This window comes from Euphorbia lathyris, chromosome 3, assembly GCF_963576675.1.
Source record: "Euphorbia lathyris chromosome 3, ddEupLath1.1, whole genome shotgun sequence".
Lineage (NCBI taxonomy): Eukaryota > Viridiplantae > Streptophyta > Magnoliopsida > Malpighiales > Euphorbiaceae > Euphorbia > Euphorbia lathyris.
Genome location: NC_088912.1, coordinates 52,976,434 through 52,982,535, shown reverse-complemented (window position 1 = coordinate 52,982,535; position 6,102 = coordinate 52,976,434). Strand labels below are relative to the sequence as shown.

Genomic DNA, 6,102 nt, shown 5'->3' with positions numbered 1-6,102 from the left:
AGTGAAACTCAAATTGTTTTCACTAACCAATCTATACCTGCAGAGATTGTTGAAACACAACCAGCTCAAGACATCACTCTACCAAAAGAGATCAGAATACCAAGAGGACACTCAGAAAGTGCCATTCTTGATGCTGCTGAAAACACCCTGATGATAAGAAATCAACTCAGGAGATACCTCAGCAACGTAGCATTCGTCTCAGTTCAGGAACCAAAGAACTTCTCTGAAGCTGAACGTGATGAGTTCTGGATGAGTGCAATGCAAGAAGAACTTGATCAGTTCAGAAGAAATGAAGTATGGGACTTAGTGCCAAATCCAAGAAGCCAGAAGACCATAGGAACAAGATGGGTCTTCCGCAACAAGCTAGATAAACAAGGGAACATGGTCAGGAATAAAGCAAGACTTGTAGCTTAGGGCTACAGTCAGCAAGAAGGTATTGACTACGGTGAGACCTTTGCCCCAGTGGCAAGGCTAGAGGCTATAAGAATTTTATGTGCATATGCAAGTTATATGAACTTTAAATTATTTCAAATGGATGTTAAAAGTGCATTCCTTAATGGAGTTATAAACGAGAAAGTCTATGTTAATCAGCCTCCAGGGTTTGAGGATCCCAAGTTCCCAAACCACGTTTATAAACTCAAAAAGACTCTGTATGGTCTCAAGCAAGCACCATGTGCTTGGTATGAGAGGCTGACCAATTTCCTAATGACTAGAAATTATGTCAGAGGAAAAGCTGATACAACCTTATTCATTAAGAGGAAGGGTAAAGATACCCTACTGGCTCAGATATATGTTGATGACATTATTTTTGGTGCCACTAACGAGTCCATGTGCAAGGAATTTAGTAAGCAAATGCAGACTGAGTTTGAAATGTCAATGATGGGAGAACTCAACTTCTTCCTTGGACTTCAAATCAAACAAGGGAAAAATGACATCTTCATCAGTCAAACTAAGTATGCTAAGGAGATATTGAAGAAGTATGAACTTGAGAACTGCAAGTCAATATCTACCCCTATGGGCACTGACACTGTCCTCTGCGCTGACGAAAATGGTAAGTCAGTAGACAGCAAATTGTACCGAGGTATGATTGGCTCTCTACTCTACTTAACTACTAGTAGGCCGGACATTCAGTTCTCAGTATGTTATTGTGCTAGATATCAATCTAACCCTAAGGAATCTCATTACATAGCTGTAAAAAGAATCCTTAGATATTTGCAAGGCTCAGTGAATGCAGGTTTATGGTATCCCAATACTTATGATTTCACACTCATTGGATACACTGACGCTGACTACGAACGAGACAAGCTTGAACGAAAAAGCACCTCAGGAGGATGTCACTTCCTTGGAAGTTGTCTTGTGTCTTGGTTCAGTAAGAAGCAGTTGTCAGTAGCCCTGTCAACCACTGAAGCTGAGTACATCACCGTTGGAAGCTGTGTTGCTCAAGTCCTCTGGATTAAGCAACAGCTAGAAGATTTTGGTGTTCAGACTAAAACAATTGAAGTCAAATGTGACAACAAGAGTGCCATTGACCTATCAAAGAACCCAATCCAACACAGCAGGATGAAGCACGTCAGCATAAGACATCACTTCATCAGAGATCATGTACTCAAGGGAGAGATCAAGCTGACCTATGTCCCAACGGATGAACATCTTGCTGATATCTTCACAAAGCCACTGGCTCGTGAGCAATTCAACATACTTAGAGAAGCCATTGGTATGTTTAATCCTCTTTAGTAAATTCCAAATATAATATGTGATATATGTATGCTGAGTGGATTGCCATGCTGAGTAAATTATGCTAAATCAATAACTACTACATGCTGAGTAGATATACATGCTGAGTGGTTATCTTAAGCTGAACTACTAAGCACACGAATGATTCCTTTGTGTAGAACTGACTACTCAGAACATTAAACGTTTAGAATTCTTAACACCGAGTAAAAGATCCGTTGCACAAATTGATGCTAAATACGCGAATTAAATAGCCACCTAGGATGACATAAGCGCAATAATTAGAAAATACATGCACCGATTGTGTCATAAATGTCAGAATCTTTGTCGGTTGAGTATCTCGAGGTCAAACAGCCACCTCAACGCTTCAGATCAACTCGACACCTCTATAAATAGTGGACGAATTCCTACTTGTACCTCTTTACACTTAGAAATTTCTGGTATTCAAATTCTCTCTTCTCTAAAGTTCCCAAACTTCTCAAACTTCTCTAAGAATCATGTCTCAAGATTCTCAGAATGTCTCCGGTGCCGGTTACGACGATAACCGCTCCGATGAAAACCCTCCATCACCTGCTTAGCAGGAATATAGCGAGACTCCCACCAAGTCTCAAGAACCTGGTCAGCGTGACCACTCTAAGGTCACTACCCCGAGGAAGAAAACCCAGGCTGACCAAGCTACCTCTTCGAAAGGGAAACAGAAGCAGGATAAGGGAAAGCAACTTTATCCTAAAACAATTCCCTCGTCAACCATGAAATGACATTTTTCACAGTTTAATACTAAATTCGTTTCTTCACACCTAGACAAAACTTTATCCAAGTTCTGTAAACATGAATCGAAAGAATCTCCATAAACGGAAAAATCATCCATAAAAACTTCCATGATATCTTCAATGAAATCATTAAAGATCGCAGTCATACAACGTTGAAATGTTGCTGGTGCGTTACATAGACCAAAGGGCATTCTCCTATATGCAAATGTTCCATAAGGACATGTGAAGGTTGTTTTGTCTTGGTCATCCGGGTAAATATATATTTTAAAGAACCCGGAGTAGCCATCTAGAAAATAATAGAAAGCATGACCAACTATTCGTTCGATCATTTGATCAATGAAAGGTAGAGGAAAATGGTATTTCCTAGTTGCTTTGTTAAGGTTCCTGTAATCTATACAAACTCTCCAACCGGTGGTGGTTTGTGTAGGTATTAATTCACCTTCGTCATTCCTTACAACAGTTATGCCTCTTTTTTTAGGTACACAGTGGATTGGACTAACCCATTCACTATCCGAAATAGGATAAATGATTCCATTTTCTAGAAGTTTAGTAATCTCGTTTTTTACTACTTCTTTCATATTCGGATTTAAGCGTCTTTGCCTATCCGCTTTAGGTGGCTTATCTTCTTCTAAGTGAATTCTATGCATTACAATACTAGGATTAATTCCTTTTAAGTCTGAAATTTGCCATCCCATACTTCCTATTCTATTTCTAACAACTTCTTTTAATTTTTCTTCTTGAACCGGTGTTAGTTTGTTAGAGATAATTATAGGTAGAGAATCGCCTTCGCCTAACAAAGCGTACCTCAAATGGTTTGGTAATTCTTTAAGTTCTAATTTAGGTGGAATTATAATTGAAGGCGAAACTTGGTCCATCTTCTCGAATCAAAAGCTCTGGGTCCTTATCTTCTAATTCTTCACTCATTATAGGTTCTATTATTTCTTCTTTTTGAACAATGTCATTTACACATTGTTCAACTAAATCAAGTTTCATACAAGCGAAATCCTCCATAGGATATTTCATTGCTTGGTTCATATCAAACTCGATCTTATCGTCTCCTATTCTTAAAACTACTTTCCCTTCCGACACATCAACTAGAGCACGTCCCGTGTTCATGAACGGTCTACCAAAGATTAGCGGACAATTAACGTCATATGCAAAATCTAATATAACGAAATCGGTAGGAAAAATAAATTTGTCAACTTTAACTAAAACATCCTCGATAATACCATATGGTCTTTTAGTGGTTTGGTCCGCTAATTGCAAAACCATATTGGTACGTTTGATATCTTCTTCTAAGCCTAACTTATTAAAAATAGATAATTGAATCAAGTTTATGCTTGCTCCTAAATCACAAAGACAACTTGGGAATTCAATATCTCCCAACTTACACGGAATAGTAAAACATCAGGGATCTTTGAGTTTAGTGGGCAAATTACTTGACACAATTGAACTGCAATCTTCAGTTAGCGAAATGGATGAAATTCCTTCCCAACTAATTTTCTTTGAAATTAAATCTTTTAGGAATTTACCGTAATTGGGAATTTGCGTAATCGCATCCATAAACATCAAATTAATATGCAAATTTTTAAGTTTGTCTAAAAATGTTAAAAGTTGTTTGTCATAGTCCTTATTGCGGACTTTGTGTGGAAAAGGTGGTTTGGGTACAAAAGTTTTTGTACTTGAGTTAATTGGTGTATCTTTTTGGTTTAATATATCGTCTTTGGATTTTGGTAAATCAATTCTTGGTAAAGTTGAATTTCCGGGCATTTCCGGACCTAAGTAATTTTTCCCTGAGTGAAGAGTGATAGCCTTTACATGCTCTTTCGGATTTTCTTCCGTATGGCTGGGAAGACTTCCCTCTTTGCGGGATGGAATTGATTTAGCGAGTTGTCCAATTTGAACCTCCAAATTATGGATGCTAGATGATTGGTTTTTAATAAGCTGATCAAATTTATTCTCGATCCGTTTAAAACCATCGCCGTGATTACTTATTTTTCCGCTCATAGCATCAATAAATTTGTCGATTTTAGAAGATAAAGTACTAATCGTATCTCTTGATTGATTTTGATAATTAGTGGTACGATTTTGATTAGCATTGGCATTATTATTATTATTATCTCTCCAGTTAAAGTTAGGATGATTTCTCCATCCAGGATTATATGTATTGGAATAAGGGTTATTAGTTTGGTTTTGCCCTTGGACAAAATTTACCTATTCAATTTCGCTCATACCTTCATAATCCACATCCGTTTGGATTGGATTACCATTAGGATCACACGGTGTCATAAACCTATCAATTTTGTGCGATAAGGCAGAAAATTGGGCTTGCAACATCGCAACTGGATCAAGATTCACTATACCTTTAACTGATGATGTAGTTGAGGATGATGGTTTCGCCACTGGTATATGTTCACGCTCCGCGGGCCACATACTACTGTTGATTGCCATTTCCTCCAAAAGTTCTCTTGCTTGGGCCAATGTTTTCTTCATGAATAACCCTCCAGACATAGCATCTAATGAACCTCTAATTGTAGGATTCAATCCATTATAAAATGTTTGCATTAAAAGTTCAGCGGACAATTGGTGGTGTGGGCATAAACGTTGAAGTTCTTTAAAACGTTCCCAAGCCTCATAAAGCGTTTCATTATCATTTTGAGAAAAATATGTTAACTCTTTTATGACTCTTGCGGTTTTTGCTAAAGGAAAATATTTTGATAAAAATGCTTGGGCTAATTGCTCCCAAGTTTCAAATGTTGCGGCTGGCATAGAAGTTAACCATTCTTTGGCTCGATCCTTCAAAGTAAAAGGAAAAAGGCGAAGTTTGATTGCTTCCGCAGTCACATCTGCAACCTTAAAAGTGTCACAAATTTCTAAGAAATTTGTCAAATGGGTGTTAGGATTTTCGTTAGGTAACCCGTAAAATGTTACATTATTTTGCAACATATTAAGCAATGCTGGCTTAATTTCAAATTGGTTTGCATTTATTTGGGGTCTAACTATGTTGTTTGTTACACTGGCCACTCCTGGCCTAGCGTAATCCATAAGTGTAGCCATAATTTCTGGCTCAGTAACTCTAGTTTTTATTGGAGTCTTGTTTTTGTTTTTCTTGTCTTTCTTGTTCTTTTTAACTGTTTTTTCAATTTCTGGGTCTAGCGGTTTTGGTGGAATGCCTGAACTTCGAGAACTGCGCATGAACTTGAAATTCGGCACGAACCGAAACTACCTTCAAAACAGAATTTGAAAAATAAATATGTTAGTAATTTGAAATAAGTAAAATATAAAATTTTGAATAAGTATAAATAAACCTAGATTCGAAATAAAACATGAAAAATCTAAATTTTTGTCAAAAAATTTGGCGTTCCCCGACAACGGCGCCAAAAACTTGTTGAGCGATTTCCGCAAGTGCACGGTATACGCTTGTAGTAATAAAAGATATCGATCCCACAGGGAATGCTTTTTAACGAAAACTTATTTTGAATCAGTTAGATTTACTTTTAAGGTTTATAATATGTAAAATCGTTTTAATTGGATTTGGTTTTGAAATTTCTAGAATAAGAATTAGATTAGAGTATAACAAATGTTAGAAAATACTTCTGAC

The 6,102-nt window shown here is 37.1% G+C and overlaps 1 non-coding gene across 1 annotated transcript; it reads left to right on the top strand.

Annotated features, from left to right (window-relative positions):
- The first annotated feature begins 5,082 nt into the window (after nucleotides 1-5,082).
- Nucleotides 5,083-5,189, top strand: LOC136225075 (small nucleolar RNA R71). Its single transcript, XR_010686812.1, has one exon. It is a non-coding gene; the product is annotated as a small nucleolar RNA R71 (small nucleolar RNA).
- The last annotated feature ends 913 nt before the right edge of the window (nucleotides 5,190-6,102 follow it).